Source organism: Trichechus manatus, unplaced genomic scaffold, assembly GCF_000243295.1.
Source record: "Trichechus manatus latirostris isolate Lorelei unplaced genomic scaffold, TriManLat1.0 scaffold00005, whole genome shotgun sequence".
Classification (NCBI taxonomy): Eukaryota; Metazoa; Chordata; class Mammalia; order Sirenia; family Trichechidae; genus Trichechus; species Trichechus manatus.
In genome coordinates this window covers 28643442-28663218 of record NW_004443941.1, presented here as the reverse complement: position 1 = coordinate 28663218, position 19777 = coordinate 28643442, and the positions used below count along the sequence as shown (strand labels likewise).

The 19777-nt window shown below is 37.1% G+C and overlaps 1 pseudogene; it reads right to left on the bottom strand.

Moving 5' to 3' along the window:
• Positions 1–2200: 2200 nt before the first annotated feature.
• The window catches only part of LOC101359593 (serine/threonine-protein kinase PLK4-like), an 86348-nt pseudogene continuing 68771 nt past the window's right edge, over positions 2201–19777 (bottom strand).

Here is a 19777-nt window from a genome sequence, read left to right as displayed (position 1 = left end):
AGGATGGAAAAAAATATATCAAGCAAACAATACTGAAAAAAGAGCAGGAGGGCCAATATTAATCTCTGACAAAATAGACTTTAAAGGAAAATCCACCACAAAGGAGAAGGAAGGGCACTATACAATGATTAAATGGTCAATACACCAGGAGGACATAACTATAATAAATTTTTACTCACCCAACAACAGGGCTCCAAAATCCATAATACAAACTCTAACGGCACTGACGAGAGAGATAGACAGCTCCACAATAGTAGTAGGAGACTTCAACACACCATTTTCAGTGAAGGACAGAACATTCAGAAAGAAGCTCAACAAAGACACAGAAGAGCTAAACGCTACAATCAACCAACTAGATCTCATAGACATATACCAAACACCTGCACCCAACAGCAGCCAAGTATACTTTCTTTTCCCATGCACATGGAACATTCTCCAGAATAGACCACATATTAGGCCATAAAGGAAGCCTTAACAAAATTCAAAACATCGAAATATTACCAAGCATCTTTTCTGACCATAAAGCCATAAAAGTGGAAATCAACAACACAAAAAGCAAGGAAAAAAAATCAAACACATGGAAACTGAACAACGCCTTGCTCAAAAACTACTGGGTTATAGAACAAATTAAGGATGGAATAAAGACATTCATAGACTCAAACGAAAATGGATACACATCCTACCCGAACCTTTGGGACACAGCAAGAGCAATGCTCAGAGGTCAGTCTATAGCAATAAATGCACAATCCAAAAAGAAGAAAGGGCCATAATCAAAACATCAACCCTACAACTGGAACAAGTAGAAAGAGAGCAGCAAAACAAGCCCACAGGCCCCAGAAGGAAGGAAATAATAAGAACTAGAGCAGAATTAAATGAAATAGAGAATAGAAAAACAGTTGAAAGAGTTAACCAGTCCCAAAGCTGGTTCTTTGAAAAGATCAACAAAATTGATAAACCACTGGTCAAATTGACAAAAGAAAAACAGGAGAGGAAGCAGATAAATCGTACTAGAAATGAGATGGGTGATATCACAACAGACTCAACTGAAATTAAAAGAATCATAACAGATTACTATGAAAAATTGTACTCTGACAAATTTGAAAACCTAAAGGAAATGGAGAAATTTCTAGAAACTCACTACTTATGTAAACTAACACAAACAGAAGTAAAACAATTAAATAAACCTATTACAAGAGATTGAAAAGGTTATTAAAAAAAAAAACTCCCAAGAAAAAAAAGAAGCCCTGGTCCGGATGGCTTCACTGGAGAATTGTACCAAACTTCCAGAGAAGAGATAACACCACTTCTACTAAAGGTATTTCAGAGCATAAAAAAGGATGCAATACTCCCAGACTCATTCTATGAAGCCAGTATTACCCTGATACCAAAACCAGGTAAAGACACCACAAAAAAAGAAAATTACAGACCAATATTCCTCATGAACATTGATGCAAAAATCCTCAACAAAATTCTAGTCAATAGAAATCAGCAACATATCAAAAAATAATTCACCATGACCAAGTGGGATTTATACTATTTATGCAGGGACGGTTCAACATTAGAAAAACAATCAATGTAATCCATCACATAAATAAAAGAAAAGAAAAGAACCACATGATCCTATCAATTGATGTACAAAAGACATTTGACAACGTCCAACACCCATTCAAGATAAAAACTCTCAGCGAAATAGGAATAGAAGGGAAATTCCTCAATGTAAACAAGGGCATTTATACAAAGCCAACAACCAGCATCATTCTAAATGGAGAGAGTCTGAAAGCATTCCCCTTGAGAATGGGAACCAGACAAGGATGCCCTTTATCATCACTCTTATTCAACATTGTGCTGGAGGTCCTAGTAATTAGGCTAGAAAAAGAAATAAAGGGCATCGAAATTGGTAAGGAAGAAATAAAAGTATCCCTATTTGCAGATGATATGATCTTATACACAGAAATACCCAAAGAATCCACAAGAAAACTACTGGAACTAATGGAAGATTTCAGCAAAATTTCAGGATACAAGATAAACATACAAAAATCAATTGGATTCCTCTACACCAACAAGAGAACCTTGAAGAGGAAAATTACCAAATCAATACCATTTACAATAGCCCCCAAGAAGATAAAATACTTAGGAATAAATCTAACCAGATACATAAAATATCTATACAGAGAAAACTACAAGACACTACTGCAAGAAACTAAACAAGATCTGCATAAGATATTTGAAGAACTTCTTTCACATATTCTTGAGAAGTATATTCCTTCAGAAGCTCCACACACACCTCCTCCAAATCAAGTACGCTCACCACAGCCTTTTTGGTTTTCTGTCTGATACGTTTTAACCTGTGAGCAGTCAAAGGAGATGTAATGCTTCCTCATGTACATTTCTGATAACCTGATGATGGCTCCATACCCCTAGTCTTGCTTTGTTCAGAAAGAGGGCCATATCCAAAAACAGATTCTTATTGAATTATCTCAGGTTTACTGTGAAGTGCAGGCATATATTTCATGGGATTTGGCTGTTTTACAGACTGCACATTATCAGAAGCATCAGGGTTCTTTTTGGCTCTTTTATCAGTCCAGGGATTTCTTAACATGTCCTTTTGCAAATCTGGATGGCCCTGGAAATCTCTGTTTGGACTAATGCCATGGCGCTCATAGGTTCTCTTAAATGATCATTTAGTTGCAGATTCCCAAACCACTGTTATACCATTTCAGCCCGAGATGTCTGGTCTAAAAATGGAAAAGGAGTTTTTTTCAGACAGAGATGATTGGAGAGTGCTTGATCGTTGTAAGGTCTTTCAAAAGATCCAGAACTATTTGATGTCTTTTCTTTAAAATGAAAAATATTGACATTACTGTTTGTAGGTGAGTTTCTCTTTTCATTTTCATCTACTCCTAATCTTTTCGACTTCGAAAGGATTTCTGGTGACTGACATTGTTCCATTGTATATGCTTTTGCTCGAGATTGACTATTAGAAGTGCCAGATCTATCAGAGGAATGTGTTCTATGAAGGTATAGAGAATGTGGCCCTTCTTCTGCATCTCGGATTATTCTTCCCTTTCCACTAATGATAGTTTCTTGTTCTTGATTTCCCTACCTCTTGAAGAAGAAAAATCACTTGAATTTTTATTCTTTGGAAATAACAGTCATTTTATTTGGGAGTAGCCGACCAATCAAAAGTCTTCTACTATCAAATAAACTACCACTTATACTGCTACTGTAAGAAGTCATAATTACAGTAGAAATTGTGGCATGTCCACTATCAATTGAGTCTTCTAAGACTCCCAAATTTTTACTTTTTGTTGAAGAATTTCAGGACATAAAAGGATGATCTAATACCAAAGACAGACTTAAACAGTCTGTTGGATTTCTATGAAGTAACTGGCGAACAAGGTCCTTGGCATCTCTTCACAAAAATTTGGCATTTCATAATCTGCCAGTACTAATTTATTTAATATGTTCTTGATTCTGTCACCATCAAAAGGTGGTCTTCCGATAAGTAATGTATAAAACATACAGCCCAAGACCAAACATCAGATCAAGTCCATGTGTACTTGGAGTTGCAATTTCTGGTGAAATGTAATTAGGAGTTCCACATAATGTATAATGCTTTTCACATGGCATTTTCAATTGAGTTGCCAGACTAAAATCAGCAATATTGATGTTCACATTTCCAGTAAGCCAGAGGTTAGAAAGTGTGAGATTTCGGAGTAATATACCATGAGAATGAAGATACAACATTCCCGTGATGATCTGGTGCATGAAGTGTTGAGCTTCCTTTTCTGAGAAGGGTTTCATTCTGTTCTTTAGATGCCTGTTCACTTCTCCATTATGGCACATTTCTAATACCAGGTACACATAATTGCTATCTTCAAAATAGTTATAAAGCTCCAAAATAGGATGTTTTGATAGGCAATGTATTTTCCTCACATTTTGGACTCTCTATACTATTCCGGCTTTGTACATACCTTTCTTACCTATCATTTTGATTGCCACTTCCAAACCAGTGTGAATGGACTCAAAACTGCAGACACCAGCAAATGATCCCTTACTGAGCAGATTTCCAACTTTAAAATCCTCGATCTTCTTCCTGGTGCAGGTTGCCGTATTTTCGGGCTCGACCCTGTGCTCCCTGGATTAGCTCCCTTCACACAGTCCCTTCTGAGGTGGCGCTCCAAGCAGCCAGCTGATCTTGGTGTCCATCAGGCTCTGCTCTCTAGGTTACCGCTTCAGGCAATGACAGCACAGCCACCGAAAGGTCTCCCAGACACCTTCCGAGGCCTGGGCAGCATTTCAGCGCTCCCATTTTCAAAAAACGAATTAGAAATTCAGTCACACCATGTTTCTCCCCTTTGGTTCCTTCTCTTGTTTTTGATGAAATACACCCTGAAGAAGCCTCCTGAGGAAGTAGGTATAAGAGGTTATAGTTTGAGGTAAGCTATGTCTAAAATATCCTTATTCTATCCTTGCATTTGATTGATGAGTTGTCAAGGAATGTTGTTTTTGTTGTTGTATGCTGACAGTCTTTTCACTCATAGCAACTCTACAGGACTGAGTAGAACTGCCCCATAAAGTTTCCTAGGCTGTAATCTTCATGGGAGCAGATTACCAGGTCTTTTTCTCCCAGGAGACACTGCTGGGTTCAAACTTTCAGTTAGCAATCAAGCACTTAACCATTGTGCCAGCAGGACTCCTACTGACCAGGAATATTGGGTTGAATTTTTCTTTGAATTGTACATGCATGTCTCCATTTTGTTTGTTTAATTTTCAAGAATTCTTGTTCATTGTTCCTTTTATATAGGTTCCTGTATTTATTTTATGCATATTCTGTCTTGTTTTATTTGTCTGAGGATATTAATTTTAGTTTTTTTTGGGTGTCATGGACTGAATTATGTCCCCCCAAAAATGTGTGTATCAGTTTGTCCGGGCTATGATTCCTGGTATTGTGTGATTTTTCTATATGTTGTAAATCCTGCCTCTATGATGTTAATGAGGGAGGATGGGTGGTAGTTGTGTTAGTAAGGCAGGACTCAATCTACAAGATTGGATTGTGACTTGAGGCAATCTCTTGAGATATAAAAGACAGAAGTGATCAGAGAGACAGGGGGTCCTCATACCACCAAGAAAGCAGTGCCAGGAGCAGAGCGTGTCCTTTGGACCTGGGGTCCCTGCGCGGAGAAGCTCCTAGTCCAGCAGAACATTGATGAGAAGGCCGACAGAGAGAGAAAGCCTTCCCCTGGAGGTGATGCCCTGAATTTGGACTTTTAGCTTACTTTACTATGAAGAAATAAATTTCTCTTTGTTAAAGCCATCCACCTGTGGTATTTCTGTTATAGCAGCACTAGATGACTAAGACAAGGGGGTTTAAGTTTTCATCCTCTCCTTGCATTGTCTCTGTTTTCAAATTACTATTTTTCTGAATTTTTAAATGCCACATCTTAGAGAGACTTTACTCAAATACATACCTTTTAATGTAAGTTTAAGAATAAGACAATAAAAATGGAAGTTCAGAGTATATAATTGGGGCTTTTTCACTAGTGCTTTACTACAGAATTAACTGGTGGAGACCTAGCCATTTTCTTGGGGGAAACCAAAAATGTCAATATCTGTAGTTCTTTTGTATTGGACCATTCAGTATCTCCAGAGAAGAATTACTCAGTCTTCTGAAGAGCATGGGGAATGGGTGGAGATAGGTTCTGTGATTTACCTGGGTGTCAGTATTCTAGGAGCCATGTGGGAGATAGCTATGGTGTGACACTTCCCTATATGTTGCTGTCTGGTTCTAAGATTAAAACTGTCTGCTTAGTTTCTACAGAGAAAGTTTTTGTCTTCCACAGAGAGTGGAAGGGTGATTGGTGGAGGGTGGGGATTTTAGACTCCTGGTCACAAGGGTTGGAAGAGAGAATCTTGGGATTTCGTTGCTCTTTTTGAAGACTTTTAACCAATCCTCATATTCTGAGCAACTCTCATCACCTTCAGAGGTACCTAGGCTGTCAAATTCTTTAACCTTTCAGTTCTGCAGCATAAACTGGCTTCTTTTTCCTCTCCCCCACCAAAGCAATTATGAGTCAACTCCACTCTGATAAGTCATGTTTAATGCGTCACCTATACTTGGAGTCTGATCCTTCAATTTTATCATCATTATGGGCTTTGGAGAAAAAACATAGTTTTCTCAAATTGAGAAAAATATTTCTATTTATTTATTTATTAAAGTCAGCATCTATGCATAATTAAAAAATAACATTCTCAGGATTTTTGAGAGAAAAGGGCTTTTTTTTTGAATTGAATTTGGTGAAAGTATAAACAGCAAAACACTCACCAGTTGAACAATTTCTACATGTAAAATTCAATGACATTGATTACATTCTTCATATTGCAAAACCATTACCACTATCCTTTTGTGACTTATTCCTCCACCACCATTAACATAAACTCAATGCCCCCTAAGCAAAAACTCTCCCTTTTCCCCCTCTCTCACACCCCTGGTAACCACTAATAATCTTTGCTTTCTATATTTCTGCTTATCTCATATAAATGAGATCATACAGTATTTGTCCTTTTGTGACTCATTTGTTTCACTCAGCATAATGTTTTCAAGGTTCGTCCATACAGTGGCATCCATCAAGACTTCATTTCTCTTTATGGCTGCGTAACATTCCATTGTATGTATATTCCACATTTTGTTGATCAGTTCATCTGTTGATGGACATTTCAGTTGTTTCCACCTTTCTACTATTGTGAAAACTTCTTCAATGAACATTGTTGTACAGGTTTAGTATTTTTATTTTTTTATTATGAGTTATTACTCAGCATGGACGTTTCTAAAATAGGTCATTATTTTGCATACCACCAACACCACAGGCATCTGAAATAGACAAAAGAACGTCAGTAGTTAATGTTTAAATGGTTTGTAATTATGGTGAAATATGGTGCATTGTTTTGTAATTATGGTGAAATATGGTGCATTGAGAAAACATACCTACAACATCTTGGAGTTCCTTTCCAACATCACCTTCTAACTGTATTGGTCATTTGTAATAAAATAGCTGTTTTATCATCAAACACATATCAGCCTTTGATTCTTGGAGAGGTGGATGAAGGGGCAAGATGGTTGAGGTAGGAGGACTTGCAAATAAACATCTCTGTAAAAGTTCCCTGTAAACAAAATTAATATTCAGGGCAATTAACAAGTGTATTTTTCTTACTGTTCCAAAGCTGAAAAAATATATATGGTTATTATAAATGAAAACAGGTAGAGGAGGTGAAGATGGGAAGAAAAAGGACTTTTGAAATAAATAGTATTTAAAGTAATCAAAGAAGCAAAAGAAAGTCATAATAAGAGATAAAAGAAGAAAACGTGAGAGTTCAGAGATAAATTGATTTTCCTTGGGAAATGATTTAACACACCTTTACAAGAGCCAGTAAATTAACTCAAAATAAAGAACAGGAGAACAGGAAAGAAAGACCTTTAAAATTGAAGTAGAAATATATCTAAGTCCATTTATATTAGGAAAAAAAAACCTAACCCTAGTAACTTAGATGTAAATTATTTCTTTTATTTCTAGTATTCCTAGTCTTCATCTAAAATAACAATGTTTTGTGATTTCGCTATCAGACAATGAAATGTGATTCTGGAGGAGACCTGAGTATGTCCTACTTTAGTTCTAAAAATTTTGTACATACCTGGGAAATCCAGGCCCCCTTTATGATAACTGCTGAAAATCAATTAATTATTGGACTTTGATGGACCAAAAGACCCAAGAGTTAGAGAGAGGGCAGCGGTAATGGAAAGGCCACTGAAACAGAAGACCTGAACCCGACTCTGTCTTGGCTGCTCCTCCAGGGACACCATATAATTTCTCTGGATATGATTTGTAAATAAGCATGAACTAGTTGCCTCTGAAGGTCCCTTCCAGCCCTGAAATCCTACTTTTTGCAGATCTAGACATTAATCACAAGCATTGTTGTTGTTGGTTGCCACAGAGTTGATTCTGACTCATGGCCACCTCATGCGTGCAGAGTAGAACTTTCTTCCTAATTTGTTTTTAGAAAATTTCCAAAGGATGTTTCTATACTCCATTCAGGTTTTCCTAATGAGTTCATAGATATAATTTATTCTTCTCTTTTATTCTTAATTATTATTACTGTCTTCTAAATAATAGCAAAAGTAAGATTTCCCACGGATATTGAAAAAAAAAGTCAAATAATAGGACATACGCATACGGAAGGTAAAGTAAAAATCCTCCTTTAGCCTCCTTATTTTTCTCCCCAGCCCCATTCTCACATCACTGTGAAAATGAATGTGTATTTCTAGTTTTTGTCTAAACATTTGCAAATGTGTGATCATATTAGAGATACTACTCAACAACGTTGAGGAGTTTTGGTTTGCTTGTTTTAAACTACATTTATCAGAGAGCTTTATTTGCCTGTACATATATCTCATTTATTAACAGCTGTACAGCAGTCCATAATTCTAAAGTTTTGCTTTACAAAGAATGCCACAATAAACACCTTGTACATATATTTTTGTTCTTATGGATAAGTATTTCCATAGAATATGCATTTTAAATTTTAGTAGTTTCTTTGACATTTACCAGACAGACCAAAATTGTGTAAAGTGACTATTTCCCAATTTTTCACCAACCTTTGATACTGTTGATCATTATAATTTGTAACCATCTGATAAATATGAGTGAAAATCATTTTACATCATTGATTTTATTAAAAGTCCTCTGATTAATAGTAAAATTTAGCATCTTTTCATATATTTGTTAGACACTTGTATTTCTTTATTGATTTGCCTATTCACATTACTTCCTGTTTCCAGTGAGTTTAGTTTTTTTTCCTTAAGAATTTTCAGAACATATTTTTTATTAATATAAAGAAATTTCTTATTAACATGTAAAATGCTATCTATCGTATATCATATAGGTAATTGTCCTGGTCTTTCACTTGGATTTTAAGTTTATTAATAGCATCTTTCATAATAGAGAAGTTTTCAATTTTTATGTAGTAGATTCTGTCCATATTGTACTTGATGCTTTCTTGATTTGAACACTTTTGCACACTAAGATCCTTTTTCAGTCTCCATTTTTCTCTTGACAATTTTCTATTTTTTTATTAATACATTTTTTTTTCTGGTTTTTTTTTTGGTATATAGAAATGAGAGCAAGATATACCGTTTTCTTTATAAACAAAGTATTGTTCTTATAACATTTATTGCATTGTGTCTATTTTCTGATTTGAAATGTAACTTTTATATATGCCACTAAATTACCACATATCTAAAGATGTGTTTCTGGATTATATATATTGTTGTTGTTAGGTGCTATCAAGCTGATTCCAACTCATAGCGACACTACATACAAGAGAATGAAACACTGCCTGGTCCTGCGCCATGCTCACAACTGTTGTTGTGCTTGAGCCCATTGTTACAGCCATTGTGTCAATCCATCTCATTGAGGACCTTTTTCTCTTTTTCACTGACTGTCTACTTTACCAAGCATGATTATCTTTTCTAGGGGCTGGTCCCTCCTGATAACAAGTCCAAAGTATGTGAGACGAAGTCTCGCCATCCTCAATTTTAAAGAGCACTCTAGCTGTACTTCTTCCAAGACAGACTTGTTCATTCTTCTGGAAGCCCATGGTATATTAAATATTCTTTGCCAACACCATAATTCAAAAGCATCGCTTCTTCTTCAGTCTTCCTTATTCACTGTCCAGCTTTTGCATGCATATGAGGCAATTGAAAATACCATGGCTTGGGTCAGGTGCACCTTAGTTCTCAAGATGACATCTTTGCTTTTCAACACTTTAAAGAGGTCTTTTGCAGCAGCTTTGCCCAGGGCAACACGTCTTTTGATTTCCTGACTGCCGCTCCCATGGGTGTTGATTGTGGATCCCAGTAAAATGAAATCCTTGACAACTTCAATCTTTTCTCTGTTTATCATGATGTTGTTTATTGGTCCAGTTGTGAGGATTTTTGTTTTCTTTATGTTGAGGTGCAATCCATAATGAAGGCTGTAGTCTTTGATCTTCATCAGTAAGTATTTCAAGGTCTCTTATATTTCAGCGACAGGGTTGTGCCATCTGCATATCACGAGTTGTTAGTGAGTCTTCCTCCAGTCCTGATGCTGCGTTCTTCTTCATATAGTCGAGCTTCTTGAATTATTTGCTCAGCATACAGATTGAGTAAATATGGTGAACGAATATAACCCTGTATCACACCTTTCCTGACTTCAAACCAGGAAATATCATCTTGTTCTGTTCAAACTTCTGCCTCTTCATCTGTGTACAGGTTCCTTATGAGCACAATTAAGTGTTCTGGAATCTCCATCTTCACGATATTATCCATGATTTGTCATGATCCACACAGTCGAATACCTTTGAATAGTCAATAAAACAGAGGTAAATGTCTTTCTGGTATTCTCTGCTTTCAGCCAAGATCCATTTGACATCAGCACTGATATCCCTGGTTCCAAGTCCTCTTCTGTACCTGGCTTGAACTTCTGGCAGCTACCTGTCTATTTGCTGCTGCAACCATTTTTGAATAATCTTCTGCAAAATTTTACTTGTGTGTGATATTAATGATATTGTTCAATAATTTCCACATTGTTCTGGATCAGCTTTCTTTGGAATGGGCGTAAATATGAATCCCTTCCAGTCGGTTGGCAAGGAAGCTGTCTTCCAAATTTCTTAACATAGATAAATGCACCTCTAGCTCTGCATCTGTTTGTTGAAACATCTGAATTGGTATTCCATCAATTCCTGGAGCCTTGTTTTTCACCATTCCCTTCAGTGCAGCTTGGACCTCTTCCTTTAGTACCATCGGTTCTTGATCATATGCTACTTCCTCAAATGAGTGAGCATTGAACAATTCTTTTCGGTACAGTGACTCTGTATATTCCTTCCATCTTCTTTTGATGCTTCCTGCTTAGTTTAATATTTTTACTATAAAATCCTTCAATATTGCAACTTGAGGCTTTGCTAATATAAGGTAAGCATAAATAAAATATTAGCAAGTCAACTTCACTATTTTATTAAAAACAAAATGTGTCAAGACCAAACTGGGCCTATCCCATCAATGCAAGGATGTACAATATTTTCTCTCAGCTATGTTTTCTTGTTTCTATTTTTCTTCTATTCCATTCCTGACTTTTGCTGATTGATAATTTTTTCATCCTTTATTCCTTTGATGTTTTAGAAGGTCATATTTCTGTTTTGACTAGCAATTATACTTAAGTCTTAATAAGCATATTTATACACATTTTCTTAAGAACTTTGAGAATTAAAAAGTACCTACAACTATGCCTTGAATAAGGCAAATCTTTAGCATATTTAATTTCTCCTCTCTTCCCAAACTCACTAAAAACTGTATTTCCTAACCTTGTTTGCAGCTACATAAGGCCATGCAACTAAGTTCTGGAGTTCTAGTCAGTGGATTGGGAGTGGAAACACTAGGTGGCAACTTTTTGGATTCTTCTTAAATATCAGCAGCCACTCACTGGTATTCCATCAATTCCTGGAGCCTTTTTTTCTTTGTCATATTCTCCATCCTACTGCCTGGAATATGGGCATCATGGCCAACATCCTGAACTGGGTGTGAGCCTGGGAATATCAAATCTCTGTGCTGCCTCCCTGTGGGCTTTTACATGACAGAGAAATATCCTTATCTTTTTAAGCCATGGTTATTTTTGGTCTCTTACTTACAGTTAAAGCCAATCCCAACTGACACAGACCTCCTGGCTAGATCCTGTCTCTATTTTCTCTCACACTTATCACATTTTCATCTTTTCTTTACATGTTCTGTAAGAAGCACAAGGCTCAATCTTCCAATTCATTACTTGTTTCTTGCTGTATCCTTTCTCATATCTAATCTCTCTGTCTGTTCACTTTTTAACCTAGCTATCATGATTTTAAGGTCCTTGGGTTAAGCAAACAGTTCATGCTCAACTACTAATCAAAAGGTTAGTGGTTTAAACCCACCCAGTGATGAGACAAGAAAGACCTGGTGATCTGTTTCCATGAAGATTACAGGAAAGAAAACCCTATGAAGCAGTTCTACTCTGTCACATGGGGTCACCATGAATCAAAATTGATTTGACAGCAGTGGGTTATCATGATTTTAATTTCTAAGAATTCTAATTTGACTTTTCATTGAAGTCTGTCCTTGTTTTATTCTCTTTCAAATAATAATAACAATAAGTATTTTAACATTTTCTTCTATCTCTTATATTAAATATCTTTCTGTGTGACTATTTATTAATTTTATTGCATTTCTTGTTGTTCTTTTGGGTTCCCTCACATGCCTAGTAACTCTTTTTGAAGATTCATATATAGTTGAATTGTTGTTGTTGTTGTTAATTGTTATCAAGTCGGCTCTGACTTGTGGTGACCCCCTGTACAACAGAATGAAACATTGCCCTGTCCTGTGCCATCTTCATGATTGTTGGTATTCTCAAGTCCGTTGTTGCTGCCACTGTGTATTTTAAGTGCTTTCAAACCTGGAGGATTCATCTCCAGCTCTATAGTGGAAACTATTCTGCTGCGATCCACAAAGGTTTCATTGGCTAATTTTCAGAAGTTGATCGTCAGGCCTTTCTTCCTAGTCTGTCTTAGTCTGGAAGCTCTACTGATGATCCTGCTGGTATTTAAATATCAGAAGCATAGCTTCCAGCATCATTTTCTTGCTGTTGATTGCCATGGAGTCAATTCTGACCCATGATGACCCCTTGTGTACAGAGCAGAACTCCATAGGATTTGCAAGGCTGTGCCCTTTCGGAAGAAGACCATCAGGTGTCTCAGGAGATGATAACCTTTCAGCTAGTAATAAAGCACTTAACACTTTGCCCCACCCAGGGACTCCTTCAGCATCATAACAACATGCAAATCACCATTGTAGGACAAACTGACAGATGGGTGACAGATATTTGCATTAGCATCTAGGAAACGTTGAAAAATCCTGGCAGGGAAGGAAAGTTCTGACTTAGAAGTCCTATCTCTGAAGGTTTTAAGTGGAGCTTGGGGCAGGACTTGTGGCTTGGTTAGCATGTCTTAAGTGTGGGGGAGTATTTCATCTGCTGCTTAAGGCAGCTCCCCATTCTTCATGATAAACATAAATTATCTGGAGTGCTTTCTCCACATCAACCCTGTTAGTCCTGTAATCTGTTGTTGGACTGTCTAAATTAGAAAGTCTTACTCATGGTTTTATCCTGAGGGCAAAATTAGGAAGGAGTAGGAGATTTTAATGAATGGACACTTGTCATTTGTTTTGGCCTCTCAGTCAGTCATTGAACCTCTGTCTACGTTGGGAAATTTTCCATCTTCTGAATCTTGCTGAAGTAAGGAATGCCTCCCTCCATGAAAACAGAAATTCTAGTGTTTCCAGCTGTCTGACCTAGGCTCTGCCAATCAAAATGCATCTGTGCCAGGTTTTGACTCATAATCTGATGGTCCAAAGAGAAGACCCTTGCCCACGGCTGCAAAATTAATTTCCTGAAACAGAAGTGGCTCAATTGCAAATCACTATAATGGTACCTGAATGAGGTAGCAGGAGTTTCCCAATGAGGCCACTTGTGCGGCTTGATTGGGCTGTTGCTCCTGGCAGCCTAGCCTCTACCTGGTATCCTGCCGTCCCACAATTCTGTGAGCCACCCAAACCCTTCTCTGCTCCTTCACTCAGAGTGGCCATTTTTGGTTTGCACTTAAAAACCTGATTAATATAATTTACTCAACTATTTCACAGACCTTTGGTTAATTACCAAGCAGACCTCACATGACCTCCTTCTCTCAAATCTACTACCTTTGGGAGAAAATTTAGTGGAGCACGTTTCTTTCCATGTACTTTTCATTTCTCTTGCATTTCATGGTCAACTTGATATAACATGTTCTATTTACTTAAAAAACTCACCACCATTCTTGTTTTCTGATGGCTGTCTGTTGAGTTTTCCAAAATCCCTGTGTAACTCATTTTCTTTTCTGTATATTTCATTGAGATTTGGGCTGGTAGAAGAAATAAATCTTATATCCAGGAAATCATATTGAACTGAAAGATAGCTGTTTTATTTTCTACATTTTTTCTTGCTTCTTTTAAATAATAATTGCTATATAAGTAAACAAAATTTACATATGTATGTATGTGTTCACTTGTATGTATGTGTGCATGTGCGTGTGTGTAGTTATCTATTTATCATCTATCTAATTTGAAGAGTTTCTAATAGAATTGTGATGTTGGGAAACAAACGGAGCTCATGATATCACATCTTCATCTCATTTCACTGATATGTGGCTCTTATCTTCATGATGGATGTAGTCAGTCGGGTTGCTTTCAAGTTACATACATTGTCAATCAGCGAGGTGAACATTCCTTTCCAATGTATGTCTCATAGATCTTCATCGCTTCCAACTGAAATAATCTGCTGCATAGCTCTTTTCTCTTTCTCTTTTTGTTTGTTGGCCTAATTATCCGCTTGAGATGAAATCATGAAGTTTGTGATGGTGGCTATTCACCACAGTGAACTTGATATTTCCTGATCTTCAGGCCTACCAATGAAATCATTAACTACCTTTATACACCACAGTGGTCCATTTAATTTTTTAAATCATTGCGCTAGCAATAAGCTGGAATAAAATCAATGTTTTGTAAATCGAACTCTACTTTAATTGCATCTACATGCATTTTGTAAATTGGACCCTATTTTAAATGTACCAAAGTCCATTTTAAGTGAATATGCTTAAAGCTACTGAAAATAATCTACATTTTTGTGTGCCAAGTTGTCAAGACATATCAGGTGCCCAATCATAATTCTTGTATGATTGATTTTCCCCCCTCCCCCCCAAAAAACTCTAATTTACCTGTTCTTTATTTTTAACTTTTAGATGCTTGTGTTGAGTTTTCCCAAGGTAGGGCATACCTGCATATATCTTTAATAGTTGAATTTTCCAGTTGCCTCAACATCACACTTCCCAATCTAGCTCTGAAGGCGTTCTTTGTTTCGGTGTTTCTTTTACCTTTGCTGATTCTCTTTGGGTGAACTAACATTTTTCAGGCACTCTATTTTCAATTTACTTTAAACTTCTGACTCTACTCTCTGAATTTTCCTGCTTCTCTTTAAACTTCAATCAGGCTGTCAACACCTGTTATTGAACGCCTGCTGTAAAAAGATACAAAAGGAATCAAGGCAACATTTTCTTCCCTTGAAGAATGTAAAATCTACTTGGGAGACAGAACATGCATTCCCATTAAAAGCCTTTAACCAAAAAAACGAAACTCATTGCTGTCTAGTCGATTCTGACTCATAGTGACCATAAAGGACAGAGTAGAACTGTTCCATAGGATTTCCAAGACTGTAAATCTTTACAGAAGCATACTGCCAAGTCTTTCTCCCATGGAGCAGCTGATGGGTTCAAACCACTGACCTTTCAGTTAGCAGCTGAGTGCTCTAACCACTGTATCATCAGGGCTCCTGTAAAAGCCTTTAAACACCTGCCAAAGTCGCCTGAAATAAGCATATATTAATTTAGCATAACGCTTATATGTATGCTGAGAGAATGTCATGTTATTTAGTACTGAGATCGATTAGGAAATTCCTTTTAGATCTGAGAGTTTTGAGTTTCAAGCCTGTTGGATATCATGCATCCTTTTATAACAAATATTTTATGACATTTTCTTTACTTTCCTAAAATGAACTTCATAGATGAGAAAAACTACCAATATACATAATTTCAAGAAAATTAATATAATTATCTGTAATATAAAAGAGAATAAAGCAAAAGTAAGTTATAATCAAATAATGCATATTTCAAACGTAACTGATTAGGTCCCTCCACACTAGCAGACAAATGAAGTAGAATCGGATGTTGGTCATGTATGTGACAACGACAAATGTGTTGATCACTCAAAAACCAGGAGAAGTATTATGGTTGCCAGTATTGTGGTTTTCCATGTGGTAAAGTTCAAAAGGAAAACAAATCTTCCCTGGATTTATTTATATGTTAGTTTCACCCATGAAACATTCAGTGTGTATTAAAATTGCACAAAAACATTTTGATTTTCTATATATAAAATAGGTGAGGTTCTAGTCTCAAAACATTAGAAACCGTTTTCCATTTACATGAATAACCACTGGCTATTCAAATATGTGGATCTGGAACAATTCTTCATTGTGTGATGTATCCTTACATTGAGGGATGCCTAATATCTTCCCCCTCACAACCCTATTCAATAATGTGACAAATTAAAGTGCCTCAATATATTTACCAAAAGATCTCCTGGAGACATCACTACTCCCATTTTGACTCACTGGAAGTAGTACAGAGGACATATCTTCAATGAGAAATGGGCCAAAGCATTTCAGAGCCTTGTTCCAATTCCATCCTATTAGTTCCTAAGCTTTGTGTCCAAAGACTCTGAAGGAATGTCCAAATGTGAATGCAAAATAGAAAAACACCTATGGAGGGGAATTTGGCAATATCTAACAAAACTACCCAGCACTTGTTTGTCAGTTTGTCACATTGTGGTGGCTTGCATGTTGCTATGATTCTGGAAGCTATGCCACCAATATGTCAAATACCAGAAGGGTCGCTCATGGTGGACAGGTGTCTTAGTCTTAGTGCTGCTATAACAGAAATACCACAAGTGGATGGCTTTAACAAAGAGATGTTTATTCTCTCACAAGTCCAAATTCAGGGCATCAGTTCCAGGCGAGTGCTTTCTCCATTGGCTCTGGCGGAAGGTCTGTGTCATCAATATGCCCTTGATCTGGGAGCTTCTCGGCACAGGAAACTCGGGTCCAAAGGATGAGCTCTGCTCCTGGCACTGCTTTTTTGGTGGTATGAGGTTCCCATTTGTCTCTGCTCACTTCTCTCTTATGTCTCAAAAGAGATGGGCTTAGACACTATGTAATCTTGTAGACCTCATCGGTATAATTGCTGCTAATCCATCTTATTACATCATAGTGATAGAATTTACAACACACAGGGAAATCACATCAGATAATAAAATAGTAGACAGTCATACAACACTGGGAATCATGACCCAGCCAAGTTGACAGATATTTATCAGGGACACAATTAAATCTATGACAACAGGTTTCAGTGGAGTTTCCAGACTAAGGATAGCAAGGAAGGACTGATGATCTACTTCAGAAAATTAGCCGCTGAAAACCTTATGGATTACAATATTTTCCTTGTGTCTTTGGTGTTCTTTGCTCCAGGTAGGTTGGGATCAATTATTGCATCTTAGATGGCCACTTGCAAGCTTTTTATTTTTTTTTAATTTTTTTATTGTACTTTAGACGAAGGTTTACAGAACAAATAGTTTCTCATTAAACGGTCAGTACACATACTGTTTTATGACATTGGTTAACAACCCCACAACATGTCAACGCTCTCCCTTCTCGACCTTGAGGATCTTTTTTTTGGTGAAAATGTACATAGCCAAAGTTACACCATTTTGAAAGTTTCTACATGAACAATTCAGTGACATGGATTACATTCTTCCAGTTGGGCTGCTATTTTCACTATCCTTTTCCAAATTATTCTATCCCCATTATCTGCAACTCACTGTTCCCTAGGCTTCCCATAAAACCTTTTGAGTTACTTTGTCAATTTGATCTCACATAGATAATTCCTTTAGTTTTTTTTTTTTTTTTTTTTACCTTAGATGAAGGTTTGCAGAACAAATAGTTTCTCATTAAACAGTACACATATTCCCTATGACAATGGTTAACAACCCCATGACATGTCCACACTGTCCCTTCTCAACCTTGGGTTCCCTAATACAGCTTTCCTGTCCACTCCTGCCTTCTAGTCCTTGTCCCTGGACTGCTGTGTCTCATTAGTCCTGTTTTGTTTTATGAGGCTGTCCAATCCCTGGAAGAACGGTGAACTTTGGGAGGGATTCACCACTGAGTTAAAAGGGTGTCGGGAGGCCTTACTCTTGGGGTTTCTCCAGTCTGTCAAGCCAGTAAATTTGGTCTTTTTTTGTGAGTAGAATTCTGTTCTACATCCTTTTCCAGCTCTGTCCAGGACCCTGTATTGTGATCATGGTCAGAGCAGTCAGTGGTGGTAGCCGGGCACCATCTAGCTATATTGGACTCAGTCTGGTGGAGGCCGTAGTAGCTGTGGTCCATTAGTCCTCTGGACTAATCTTTTCCTTGTATCTTGTTCTCTTCATTCTCCCTTGCTCCCGAAGTGGTGAGACCAGTGGAGTATCTTAGATGGCTGCTCACAGGCTTTTAAGACCCCAGATGTTACTCAGCAAGGTAAAATGTAGAACATTTTCTTTATAAACTGTGTTACGCCAATTGAGCTAGATGTTCCCCCAGACCATGGTCCCTACAGCCCTCCGCCCAGCAATTCAGTCCCTCAGGGAGTTTGGATGCGTCTGTGGAGCTTCCATGACCTTTTCTTGTACACGTTGTGCTGGCTTCCCCAGCAATGTATACTGTCTTACCCTTCACCAAAGTTACCACTTACCTATTTAGTTCCCCCCCGCCACTCCTCCCATCCCTCATAACCAACAAAGATTGTTCTTTTGTGTGTAAACTTTTACGTGAGTTATACAGTAGAAGTCTCATACAATATTATTCCTTTAGTGATTGACTTATTTCACTTAGCATAATGTCCTCCAGTTTTGTTCCTTTTACTCTCCTGTGCTGAGTTCCTTTTGTTTGTGGATTGTTTTTCATTTCTTTTGTTTTTGTAGGTTTTGTTTTTACTGGGACTTTATGTTTTTCTTCTTTATTTTGATGAGTAGGTTTGTTAACTTTCTTTGTGGTTGCCGTGAAATTTACTCTTATCTTCCTAGATTTGAACCAGTCTATTACTACTTGGTATCACCTTTCCTTCTTCTCCATTAGAAGGTTCTATATCTACACCTTTTATTCCCTCTTTTATTCTTCTGATGCTGTTGTCATTTACAGATTAACCTCTCTGGTTCCCATTTATAATTCTTTTGGTTTTGCATAGTCCTTAAGAGTTCATTTCCTAGTTTGGTATCTGGCTAGTACAATCCTGTGTCCTGTATTCAGCCTGTGTTCTGATATTGTTTGTTCTCAGATCGAAGGACTTCCTTTAAGAAGTCTTGTAAGTTTGGCTTGGTTTTTACATAGTCCCTGAATTTCTGTTTATTTGGAAATGACCTAATTTCACCATCATATTTGAATGAAAGTTTTGCAGGATAAATTACTCTTGACTGGCAATTTTTTTCTTTCAAGGTTTTATATATGTCATCCCATTGCCTTCTTGCCTACATGGTTTCTGTCGAATAATCCAAGCTTAGTCATATTGTTTCTCCTCTGTACGTGACTTTTTGTTTTTTTCAAGCTGCTCTCAGGATTCTTTGTTTGTCTTTGGCTTCAGTGAGTGTGATTATAATATGCCTCGGTGATTTTCTTTTGGGGTCTATCCTGTATGGGGTTTGTTGAGCTTCTTGAATGGTCAGCTTTTCATCTTTCATGATATTGGGGAAGTTTTCTGTCAGCAATTCTTCAATGATCCTCCCTGTGTCTTCTGTTTTCTCCTCCTGTTCTGGAACTCTGATCACTCCCAGATTTTTGCTTTTGATTGCATCCCACATAATTCTCAGGGTCTCTTCATTTTCTTCGTTTTTTCTGATTTTTCCTCAAACAGAGTTGTATCCAAGTGTTCAATTCCACAGATCCTGTCTTCCACCATTTCAAGTCTGCTCCTCAGCCCTTCTATGACACTGACCATTTCTGAAATCTGGTTTTTATCTTTTGGATTTCTAATTGTTTTTGTATAATTTCTA